Raw genomic sequence first — 13028 nt, 5'->3', positions numbered from 1 at the left:
TGCAACATTCACCACAATTTACAAAAGAAAGAGGGTCACTGCTTTGCATATGTGCAAAGCAAACAGCTTCTTCCTCCTCTCCAATAACGTAGCATTCATAAAGTTGCTCCAGGAAGTCTAATAAGGAAAACCATATTATGAAAGGATTTAATATAAGAATCTGTGTAAGTATAATCTGATGGAGAAAAGAGAAGACCAGACAATGTATTATTCTAGAAACAGTGACATTTGCTTAGAAGCAGCATCATTTTTCCAGTTATGATGAAGGGTAACTTTTCTGTTATTAAGAGGAGTACAAAGAGAGTGAACATTGTTGTTATGACAAAGAACTACAAACATCCCAGCACTCTGGGAAATAGCCAGCTGGCCCATGAGAGCTCAGTTGCCTCTCTGGTGAGTAGCTGCTATTTTTTTCCTTTTGCAGATGCACCACAGCTGTCACAAGTGACAAGCCACAGCTCAGTTTAGCAGGATCATTTTGTATCCACAGAATGCACTGATTTAGGTCAGTGGAAGTTTGACTTCAGTGGTGTCCTGGGGTGACATTTGAGCATTATTTAACACATTTAACGAATTGGCTTAAAAACATCTGGACAAGCTTTTGCATTTTAACCCCCCCTTTCTTTCTTTTCTGAATTTAACTGTTTCCACTAACCCAATATATCAACTCTTGCCAGTTGAAGTCACATACATTCCACAGTGCTTTTCCAGTCACTCACAGTGAGATGTTTGGGCTTTCTCCCTTTCCTTTTCATTTGTTTAAATATTTCAGGTGCATTGCATCAAGTGCAAACATCAGCACTGGTTGGAAACAAGGTTTTTTTCCTGGAAATCTCTGTACTTAATCAACTCTTTGATTTACACAGTGGCTTCCACAATCCTATATGACAGAGTAAAGACAACCTATTGAGAACAAACTGATTTTGTAGCTCCAGTTTTGCTGGATGTTTCTATCTGAAATATGCTCCAATAGAATTTTCTTATGGAGTCTAAGGAAATGCAGTCACTGAGGGTGTTTTTCCTACAAAATTACTTCTTAAAATATGTCAGAACTTGGAACATTTAAACAAACAGAGAAATTGGCATATTTCCAAAAATATGGCAAAAAAGTCATGTCTTGAATGGTAGTGAATGTGAATAATTGAAATTATGTCTTCTATAGAGAAATAGTAGCCTGATTACACTTCATTGTTTGAATATTTTTCTGTCCCTGTGTCCAAAATAACTTTTGCATATTTTCAAATATGATGGTGCTCATACAAGTGAGAATTTCTGTTGGAAATGGCTTTCTGATTGCAGAAAGAAGTAAAATTTACTTTACACTGGAATAAAGATCGTAAGTAAGCCAGAGAAAGATTCAGCTCTCCATAAGTTGAAATGGTAGGATAGTCCACAGAAATGAATTCAAATCTGAGGAGACAAAAATTAGTACAATAAGTCCCAGAATGTGTTGTTCAGTGTTCTTATCTATTGCTCTTTCTTAACAAAGAAAGCTGTAGCTTTTATTTCTTTGACAGCTTATATTTTTTAGGCACTACTAGTAGACATTTAATTATAATCAAGACTCCTCTTATATTTTTGTAAGAGTTAAACAAAATACTCCTTTTAGTGAGAAAGGACAAATTAATGACAGAAATTATGAAAAATTCACATGAGTAGGCACTTCTCCAGGAAAATAATCACTTAGTCCAAAAGAATTTGCAGGCTTTGGGGTAAAATATATAACAAGGACATCCAGATGTTTGCAAAGTGCCAGGAGGAGTCTCATGTATAACATAATTAACTGAAAGCAGGAAGGTCAGAATTAACTCAAGGTCATGCAAAATGTATTAAGGCTTTGCATGTATGTTTCCAACCAACTTCTTTTGACAGGTACAGAGAACTGTAATTTTAGTCATTATTTTAAGGAAAAATTTGCAAAACACCAGATTTGCTATCCTGTTTTTCTTTTTATTTTTCCATTGAAGGTCTTAATTTTAGACTATTTAATTATTCATATTTTAAGAGAGAGGAGGATTTCTTGTGATTTAAAGAGTAGAAAAGGGAATGGAGAAAAAGAGAAAGCAAATTGCAGCCACAAGGCCATGCAGACAGAGGGCTGAGGACGGAGAAGAAATTAATTTTCAAATGCTGGAAACAGAACTTGGAATTCTCTAGATTTTAAAAAACCTACAGGATATGCCAAGATCTAATATTCTGTATCATCCTAGGGTCCAGGGAATTCACTCAGGTCTCATGTCAAAGCTTAAATCTCATGAAATCAGGTATAAATGGAGAGATTAAAAACTTCTCATGTCTTACAAATGCTTATGTTGAATTAGATAATACTGCTGGAATGGTAACGCTGCTAATACTATTGCAGTTCTATATGTCCATGCAGAAGACAGGCTTCCTAGTAAAAATGCTTTCAACTACTTACATACTGGTATCAGTTATTTCTTAACTTCCATTTGATAACAGTGTTCAGCTGTGACAGAAAAAATTACCCCTTTTTTATCTCAACTTCTTTGTTTTTGTATTCATATTGCTTATCATTTTTACAGCTCTTCTGCATGCAAAATTACATAAGTAAAGAAGGAAATTTATGTAAGAAATGTAGTAAGATTGCACTTCTTCATATCTATAGCATGATAAGAGCCAACATATTTTTTTCCACAGAATATTTGCATATTATAAGTCTTGATCATAATAAAAACTTGACCCATTTATTTTGTTGTCCCCATCCCATGCTATTGTGTACTGCCCCTCAGTTTACTTTCTGTATTGGATACCTACAGCAGCTAACAGACTACATTTGTTTATGTATAATCATTTTTATCTGCTCAATAAAGTCAGTGGTCATACACTTGCTGTACAAATTTTTGACAGCAATTTCACTCCTTGTTTTAGACTTAACTCTGACTGCACAACAAAATCAGAACTCATCTGAGCAGGTAATGACTGTTTGTTAAATATGTGTCAGGAAGACACTGGAACTCATGAAAAACACATCTCCTTTGGCTAAGAGTTTTGGTTGCCCAGAGGCATCTGACAAATTTTTGTAGCACCAACCAGGAAGAAAACAACGTTTGTAAACCAGGAAGTATTTGAGTACCCCCTATAAAGATACCTCTGCTTTCTGAAGCTGGCAGTCATCACCAGAAGCAACATGCCAGGTGCTTTCTCTTGGCTGGGAATAACTGTAATGAACAGCAGGGGAATTAATGGGAAAAACCTGCTGATACAGTGCTTAAGATAAGGAAAATGGGATTTTCTCTTCTTCTAGGGAAGGGACTTTGATCCTGTCTGCTTGTTCTCTGCTCCTTCTCCAGTGTGTAATCAAAAGAAAAATGTCTGCAGGTCCTGAGTGACCCCATTTATTTCTTGGCAATGATCGGTTGTGTAGTTTGTACTGGTACAAATCTGCAGGGGGCTGGAAGTGGCTTATGGGTCCTTGCTGATTTATGTTGGGCAGGGGGAAATCATGGCACTAACATGAAACTTGAATTTAGATGTGAAAGAGATTCATATTAAGGATGAACAAGTGAAGGACAATCAGTGTGAATGGATGTGATGTTACTTCTGTGGAATAATGCTGCTGTGTGGGGCAGGCATGGGCAACTGGGAGTAACTCCAGCAGGTAGGTTTTCCCTCAGCTCTGTTCACCTCCCACTTCCCAGTGTCTCATATTGACTGCAGGTTTTCCTGTTACAATGCTTGGATGGAGGGTAGAAAAGTGCTGCAGTCACACCAGACCCCTATCTTTACCTTATATTTTCTTCTTTTCATGGGTGGCTTCCCTTAACCCTTACCAACTGATGGAATGGTGCACTAGACACCAGGGCGACCCAAAGTCAAAATTGGCAAGAGTTTACTTTTTAGCAGATTCCTTAATTTATTTTATAATTTCATTTCATTTATTTCATTTCATTTTTGCTAGGAAGAGGCAAGTTTTGCCAAGGTTCCTGGCAGCAGAGGCTGGAACTGTGGGTCCTTGGTGGGCAGCTGAAATGTTTCCCTGGCTGGCCAAAGGTCAAGGCCAGGCTGGCCTGTGCTGCTCCCTCTGCTCTGCCAGAGCACACAGCAAACTGTCACGCTTGTAGGGGGCTGAAGGAAAAGCTGCTGACAAAGCTGCAAGGGGAATTGCATTCAGGATCTCTGTCCCCCCACTCTTACTGGCTGCCTGGGTACAGGAGCTGTCAGACCATGAGAAACTTCTGGTGTTTCCAAGAATTTTTCTGCTTCCTCATCCACAGTCTTACTATTCCCAAGGAACCACCTCTTTTCCAATTTAATGGAAAATTGTGAGCAGCTTAAAGTGCCCCTTGTCAACTGGCATCTTCTGCTGTTGTATTTACCTGAGACAAGAAGTATCCCCTCAGCAAGCCTGGAGCTCATTATGCATCAGTGCTTCCAGTCCAACCTTCCTTCTCTGCCCTTGAGCTGTACCTTTGGTCCATGCACCCCTCTTGCCCCCTCCTTTTTTCCTAGAGTAGTGGTAGGTGTCCCAGCCCAGGAAACATTCAAGGTCAGGGTGGATGGGGCTCTGAGAAACCTGGTCTAGTTGAAAATATCCCTGCTTATAGCTGTGGGGGTGGACTAGATTACCTTTTAAAGGTCCATTCCAACCCAAACTATTCTATGATTCTTGGGCAATTGTATGTCTTTCAGAAAAGATATGGTGCTGACTCATGCCAGTTATTGGGAAAGACCTCAAAAAGATGTGCCTCTTCAAAAAAGCACATGGGGAAGTTTGCTAACAAATTGTTCTCTGTTTGTGTCAATGGCTGGAATTGGTTTCAGAGGACACAAACACCTCTGACACGTCTGAAAAAAATAGCACAAAATGTTTTCTTGAGCCATCAAATTACTGCAAGAGCTGAAGATCAGCAAGGCTTCCAGCCCAACACACCACACATGCAGAATCAGGAACTGATTCTTATCAGGAATGCCTGGTACAAACCCTACTATGAAGCAAAGCATTTCCTTCAGTAATATTTTCATTAGTGCTTCTCCCCAGAAACTATGAAATATCTGAGAATGAGCAACTAGAGTCCACCAAACTTGTGTAGAATTTGAATTTCCACATCTGGTGTTCTCACCAAATTTTGGCTTAACATTTTAATTTATTTAGTGATGATATAATTTTTTTGGAGATTTTTCTATAGCTACTGTCTTGGTGAAAGATGCCCAGGTCAGTTTGGATACTCCACAGGGCTATTCCTCCCCAGCTGCAGTACTGGAAATTCCCTTTGTTGGAGTTTGTAGGATACCTGTCAGGCCATTTCTGCAACCTGCTGAGGCCCCTCTGAGTGGCAGCATGATGAGCCATCGTACCAACCACTTCTGCCATCATCTGCAAAGCTGTTGAGGGTGTGCTCTGTCCCATCATACAAGTCATTAATGACTGTATGCTGGTCTTAGTATTCAGTCCTGGGATATACCACAAATCAATGCCCCTAGCTGGGCTTCCAAACCTTTGAGATAAACAGTTTAGCCAGTTTCAAATCAAACTCACTGTGAACTTATCTATTATGTGCTTTATGATTTTGTCAATGAAGACAGTGCTGAAAGCTTTGTTAAGTTCAAGCTCTGTCCTTGTTCTCTGAGCCTGTCTTCTTGTCATAGAAGACTTTCATGTTCCTTCCCTCCTTCTTAAGTATCAGAGTGATGTTTGATTTTTTCCCAGTCATCAGGAATCTCTCCCAGTAGTTACAATCCTTCAAAGGCAATTGAAAGTGGCCTTACAGTGGCATCAGCAGTTCCCTCAACACTTGTAGTAAATTCCATCAGAACCCATAGACCTATGTATGTCCAGTCTGTGTAGATGCTCCTTAAACTGATTCTACTCCATTGAGGGCAAGTCCTTCTTCTTCTGGACTTTTATACAGGTTTCAGGTACCTGGAATTCCAGGAGGCTGCTCTTAGCAGTGAAGACAGAGGCAAAGGCAGCTTTGGATACCTTGGTTTTATCTATGTTTGCCTGCTAGTCCCTGTCCCATTCAGCAGCAAACTCAGATTTTCCCTAAATTTTCTTCTGCTGCTTATACACCTGTAAAGTCTTCCTTGTTGCCCTGCACATCTCTTGCCATATGCAATGGGCTGAGCTTTAACTTTGCTAACACTATCTCTGCATGCAATGCATGCTTTGTATTCCTCCTAGCTTGTGTAACACAGCTTCTGCCTCTTCTGTGCTGCTTCTCTATGTTTGATTTTGGTTAGAAACTCCTTGTTCATCCATGTGGGCCACCTGACGACTTTTCTTGATTCATGTTTTAAAGATGGACTTCTCTTTAACTTAGAGGAGGTGATTTTTGAATGATAACCAGCTCTTCTGGACCACTTTTCTCTCCAGGGCCATATCCCATGATATTCTCCCAAGCAAATCCTCAACATGCTGAAGTGTGCAGAGTTATGGTCCACCATCTAAAGCCAAATAAAGGAGACACACCAAATTTTTAATTAATTTCCAAAACTCTCAGCTGGGGAGTAGATTGCTAAAATACTGTTGAATTCTGAAATTAACTGGAGAGATCAAACATAGGTACAGGAAAAGAGTGCTTTTCTGTACCTGAGTTATTGCCTTGAAATAATCCAAGGTCAGGTGTAAAGGCAGTCAAGGTCTCATTTCATTTAGCACCTGCTGGCTGACATTCTGATTAGAGAAATCATGTGTCTCTGCCCATTCTACTGGTAATCTCAAAAAACTGTATCCAGGCAATTATGGATCAAAATTTTCCACCTAAAGAAGCAAGGAACAGTATATTAACAGAACAGAGATTTATTACATTCAAGAAGCCTAAAATATCTGGTTAATTATAGTTAATTCCTAGAATAAATTGATGGTATTCCAAACAAGATTTTATCAGCCTCTTTGCAATACAGTGCATTTTACTGGCATGCTGTTCAAAGGTTTCTATTGCAACTCATATTCAGGAGAGTTACATAAAACTTGATGTAGGAATAAGTGACAAAGGTTTTGTTTATTTCATATTATTATCTGTTGACTTTAAAAGCCTAGGTAACAAGACAAGTTAAGCAACAAGTCAATGATTAAACAGATAAAATGGGTATCAACTCTGCTAGTTTAAAAAGATTTAGAAGATATGAAAAAAAACCCCCAGTTCTCTGAGTTGTAAGAAATGTGAAGTACTACTTTTTTTCTGTTCTGCTTGTTTAAAGTCCCTGATATTTATTAATTATCCCCTTTCTCAGGCAATTTATTTTTGTATATTTTTTAATGTTTTAGGAGAGGCATATTTTTGGCAAATTCCGTTTATAGATCAGCTTTACAGTACAGCAAGGTTATGCTTTGTCAGTTTTCCAAAAAGATTTAAGACTTGATGTTTCTTCAGAGCAAATATCTTGGAATATAAACAGGATCATGCAATAGCAGTGACATAAAGGTCTTGCACAGTTTAAGGTTACAGTTCATCACCTATTTGAACAGCAGTTCTGTCATTGGGAAAATAGCAGTTCCCTCACGTTTTCTAACTTTGACTCACCACCCTTGAAATAAATTGAAAACGGTAAGAGCTAGGTGTATTCTTCCTTTGCTCTCTCTGGAATGAACTGGATGTGAAGAAAAAAAAAATGCAATTTCAGGGTTTATGTACATTTCCAGATTGATACCACATATCCAGGAGAAAAATGTTTTCTGCTTTGAAAAGTAATGTTGCTACATGCATTTTTTTCCCTCTTCTATTAATCTTTTGTTTGGCAGTATTTGTGTTTAGGAGTTTCACATTAGTGAGGCACAATCTGAAACAGAATCATCTGCCTGTATCTGGGTAGTTTTCATGCATACAGGAAGGAATCCCTTTTGTTGTTGTGCTTACATGAGGATGACTTTTTGGAGGTATACATTATATATATATATATATACTGGAAGTAATCAGTTATTAATATTAGAACAAGAATTAGTTGCATCTAATAATCACTGTTATTCTGTTATACTGTTATTCCAGTATTTGGTACCATTGATGTTTCCATCAACCTCTGCCTCTGAGTTTAACAGCAGCAGCTATTATGGGGAAAGACAACTGGAAAAAAAATAGGGCATGACTTTTGCCTCTCTGTTGTTGCTGATGTCAATTTAATAACATGTAGAGATTCTCTTTCCTTTGAGTAGGAATAACAACAATTGCACATGGACATATACATGCTTCTCTCCCCCAAAAAATTAATGTGTAATTTTTGCTGCAGCTGAGACACAGCTGTAGTCCTCGTGATAACCAGAACAGCAGCTCTGATTATTGGTGCTTTCTTGTTTTAATTTTACACTCAAATTTAAAAGATCAGAAACTGAGCTGTACTCTCCATGCTACGTGGTGGCTGGTTCATGTGGATTGGGGATGCTTTTGTTAAGAAGTTCTGTACATCAAATAGTTTGGTAGAAAGGCTCCTGAATCCTACTGGAGCTCATTTCTTTACTCACTCCCTCTGGACAAAACAGTTAACACCAGGGCTGGCTGCTCAATCCAGTCACTTCTCTGAAGAATTTCCTAGCTGGTATTTCTGTGATAATAACACCTTCCTTTCCCCATTTCCATTGTGGGAACCAGTTTTTATGTCCAAGAAATACAAATATGGCTGCAATTAGCTGTGATACATAGCAATGAATCCCGCAGGCTCACGAGGATTTTTTACACCATGGATTATCAGCTGAGAAAGGACCATCTCCTTATGAGCACAGCACATTCTCTGTCTGGGTAGGTGACCCCACTGACCAAGGCAAATACAAGTTTTAGAGGAAGGCTTGTAAATTCAGAGAGCTGTAGGCAAAGTCCCCCAATAACTTGAGGCAATTTTGAGGAAACCTCAAGGGAAAGGATAAAACCTCTAATTTGTGTCCACATTTGTGAGGAGCCAGTGCATAGGGAGGAACAACAGCTTAAGCTGCTGATTAAGTTGTGGAGTAGGTGAGCTGCCATTCTTTGAATCGATTTTTTTACCCCTTTTCCTCGTGAATTTTCTTATCTCACACACCTACTTAGAGAGTCAATGCCTAAAATTCACAGATTTGTAAAATTCCCTCCTTTGTGAAGGTCTTGCAGGAGGGGGTCACAAACGACAAGAAACAGAACTAGACAAACTTCCCATGCATGCAATCTACTCTAGATAGCCTGGTTTTGTTATATGTTTTGTGTTTTGGGATGAGATGGGGAGATGAAATGCATCAGCCAAGGGAGATTTGACATAAATGAGGGATCTGCCAATGCAAATGATCCCACATTTTGGGATGAGACCCAATTTTGGGCAAAAATGGTATTCAGATTAGATATTGATAAATGAAGCTTTTGTTCAGATTGAGCCCAAGCTAATACTGCTATGAGATAAGTAACCTCTCCATTTCCTGATGTGTGTTATTTAAATTTAATAAGCTTTATACCACATTTAGTTTCTTTCTTCTAAAAAAGGGAAGTAATTTGTTTTCAGAATGCAATGATGGCAACTGAAGATTAGGAAAGAAAGGAAAATAAACTAATTATTCCAAGATCTATTGTTCAATATGCCATTAACTTTCCCTTCAATGATGACACTTTTCCTTGATCTTCAAATCCCTTTCTTTCCTTAGTACCAACTCTTTTTTAGGTGGAAACTAAGAGCATGATCAGATTGATCTGGACCCTGGTACATGAAACTTCTTTTCTGAGTTTGGAAATAGCTATATCCAGGACCCAACATTATTGAATTTCCAGTGCCTTCCTTCTCTTCTTAGGTGTGTGTAGTCTTGAGTACTCTTCAGCTAAACCTGTGGCATATCTCAGTATTTTCTGTGCAAGTTGGATGTTGAAGGTCTAGTCCTGCTGCTGCTCCTCTTGCCTGCCACAAGGTCACTGCTAGTCTAAATTCTCTTAGGGAGCAATGAAGAGTCAACAAAAGTTTTGAAAGCTGCTCTACATTAGGGTCCTGAGGTACTAATAGTCTTTAAAACACCTAATCAGCCTCATCTGGAGCCTCCCACGTGCCTTGCCTGTGGGTTGAGGATGCTGTTTAAGCTCAAGCCTGGCCTTCTAGTCCTGGTTTGTGTTAAGTTTCTGTATGTGTGTGTTGTTGGATACTGCTGGGAACCAGGGAAAAAGCAGCCTTGAAGCCTTGAGTTTTTCAGCCTGTTCAAGGACAAGAAATTATAACAATGATTAACACCTCTTGTTGATCACAGAGATATACATGATGCTTTGCAGAAAGCATGTTTTCAGAGAGGTGTTGCCTTCTTAGACCAATGAGTCTTTTCTATTCTGTTTTGCACTAACTACCCTATATAAACTGTAGTTTTCCTTGAATAAAGCTCTCTTTTTCTTCTCCTTTACACAAGGAACTATGTTGCATTTTCTTTTCCACCGTTCCTGTATCCAAAATGCAACAAGTGTGTTTGGTATTGTCTTCTCACGTCCTGGCTAACGAGTGGATTTTTCCCCAGGTGGAGTACAGGAGTTAAGCTGTAGCCTGCAATATCTGCAGTCCTGCCTCTGCTCTGGCAGCTGCTGAGTGTGCAATATTCCCATTTTTCCCTGGTTGGTCATGGACTTCTTAAGACAGGATAGGGAGATTGCCCCAGGCTTTGCCCGGGTTCCTCTTGGGCATCTGATTCTGGCTCTGCAGCCCTCCCTCTGAATGAATAATGAGAGCAGTCATCTGCCTGCAGTGCTTCAGGGCATGGTAGAGCCTCCTCTAGAACAAGAAATCGTAGAACTGAGGGTTTAAGAGGTTAACAGATGCCAGAGAGCATTAGCAGAGCTCATCCTGCACCTCCAATGCTTTACACTCCATTCATATGATGTCTAATCTACACTTCCTCTCCCCTCCTGAAAAAATGGTTTCTTGCTAGATACTGAACTAGTCCTTTTAAACATCTGTCTTTTCCTTGACACTAGACAAAGAATGAGAAAAAAGTGGAGATTTAAATGTTTGTACAATGAATTTACTTAGTGTGATTATTTTAACAATTCAAAAACTCATCTAAAAATATTCTAATATTTATTTATTAATAATACTTCACTTGTCACCGTTGACATTTAGTTTAAGAGAACTACTTATTAATGAAAGGACAGTGCTTTCATTTACTGGAATAAATCAACATTTCTTAACAATTTTATCTCTCCAAATATTTACATAAATGAAGGCTAACCCTTATTGAACTCAATCACTATCACACTGTAAAACATCAAAATGTCAAGAGAAAAAAAAATTGTAAGAATAAAGTATATTTTTAGTCCAAGGAGAACTTCTTATCAGCTAATACTGTACCAACATGTTTAATTTAAAGCTGTGATTTCTTTAGGAACATGTAAACTTGTAACCTCTAGGAGGGGGTAAGGATGAGGAAGAACATGTAATATCAGTGTCGTAATTAAAAGTTAAAATAATGAGAGACAATCTAATGTGGGATACCAGCAATTATTAATAGAAAAACACATCTGAAATTTCAGTTTAGTCAACTAGAGGGAAGTAGACCTAGTTTCCCTTACTGAAACTTAATGTTTGATGCTGTAGCTGATTCCACATATAGTCTGCTCTGCTCTTGCACCAGGCAGCTGTAAGATGCTATCTTACATATATGGTCTCACCAGAGCATGTTGGCTAACAATTAACTGCCTGTCACCAGGGAGGAATTCCCCCTCTTAGGACAGATTGTTCTGTGGTCATTTTACCCTTCATGACATTCCACTTAAAATATGCGAGTGACAAAGGCAGATTATTTCATCAGGGCAAAATAGAAGGTTATTGAATAAATTTTGCCCTGCTCAGAAATTGAATATTCAGAGAGCAACTTATAATGAAGATGCTCTGATTAATGAAAGACTTATTCAACAAACTAAACTAATCTTAAAAGTGGTTATTTCTCCGCTTTTGAAATGCAAGAGGTAAAAAAAAAAAAAAAAAAAAAAAAGATTAACAGACATTAGAGTTAATTTATTGAAACTTTGAACCCATTCCTTACTTTAACCTGAACATAAACAACCATATCTCTTAAGATTGCTCAGTTATCTTCAGATGATAAAATTTATTGTAAGCTTGTGATAATCTTGGACATCTTTCCAGAAATGAAAAGGTGAGGGTGTCTGAGAATAAGAAATGGCTGGTTTGAGGAGACAGACCATGGCCCAAAGTGGTGTAGAGGATGTGTATCCTCTGGATAGCAAGGATAAATAATGTGTGCCTCAGGGATGAAAGAAGATCTGAGGGTGACTGCTGCTTAGTGACAACTGTTTATGGTCATGCTGTGAACCCTTTCTGAGCTGAAACTGATGGTTTGTGCTGAAGCACAATTTAGTTCACATGATCTCTCAGGTGTCTGCAGTGCCATTCATTCCAGGTGCTGTAAGAATAAAGAAGCCATTGAAGACAAGTAGATCTTGGTCAAGACCCCTGTCTCTTGGCCTATGAAATAAACACAGATCCATGGTATCTCTCCCATTGTGACTGCTGAAAATTGTATCTTTTTTCAGAAATGCCCAGGTGTTTTCAGGGTATTGACAGCTCCAGGTGCCAGTTGGGAAAGCTGATTTATCTTTCAGCCAAACCAGATCTACTCCTTGCAATTCCTACCTGCCCCAAGATGCTCCCAGGTATCCCTAAGCCAAGAAGATACATTTTCCCACTGGCAAGACAGGAGGTTTCTCCCTTTGCATCTTGGGCAACAGAGAAATTAATCCATTGGCAGAGATCTATGTGGCTTTAGCTGCTCATCCTTACTTTCCCTGTGGTAATGACTGTCTAATGCAGGGAAGAAACTGCCTCCAGTTGAGCCAGGGGTGGTTGAGATTGAATATTAGGAAAGCTTTCTTCACCACCAGGGTTGTCAGGCATTGGGACAGTCTGGCCAGGGAAGTGGTTGAGTCACCAGCCCTGGAGGTATTCAGAATTTGTGTAAATGTGGCACTGATGGGCATGTTTTACTGGTGGACTTGGTGGTGCTGGGTTAATGGTGGGACTCATTGACCTTAGAGGTCTTCTTCAACCTGAATGGTCCTTCAGTTGTAATGTGTACAATGTTGTTGGAGCTCCAGAAAACTGGCTCTGAGTAGTCAATAAGCTTTTCAGCT

Source organism: Oenanthe melanoleuca, chromosome 1A (genome assembly GCF_029582105.1).
Source record: "Oenanthe melanoleuca isolate GR-GAL-2019-014 chromosome 1A, OMel1.0, whole genome shotgun sequence".
In the NCBI taxonomy this organism is placed as follows: Eukaryota; Metazoa; Chordata; class Aves; order Passeriformes; family Muscicapidae; genus Oenanthe; species Oenanthe melanoleuca.
Note: the sequence above shows the minus strand (reverse complement) of the source record.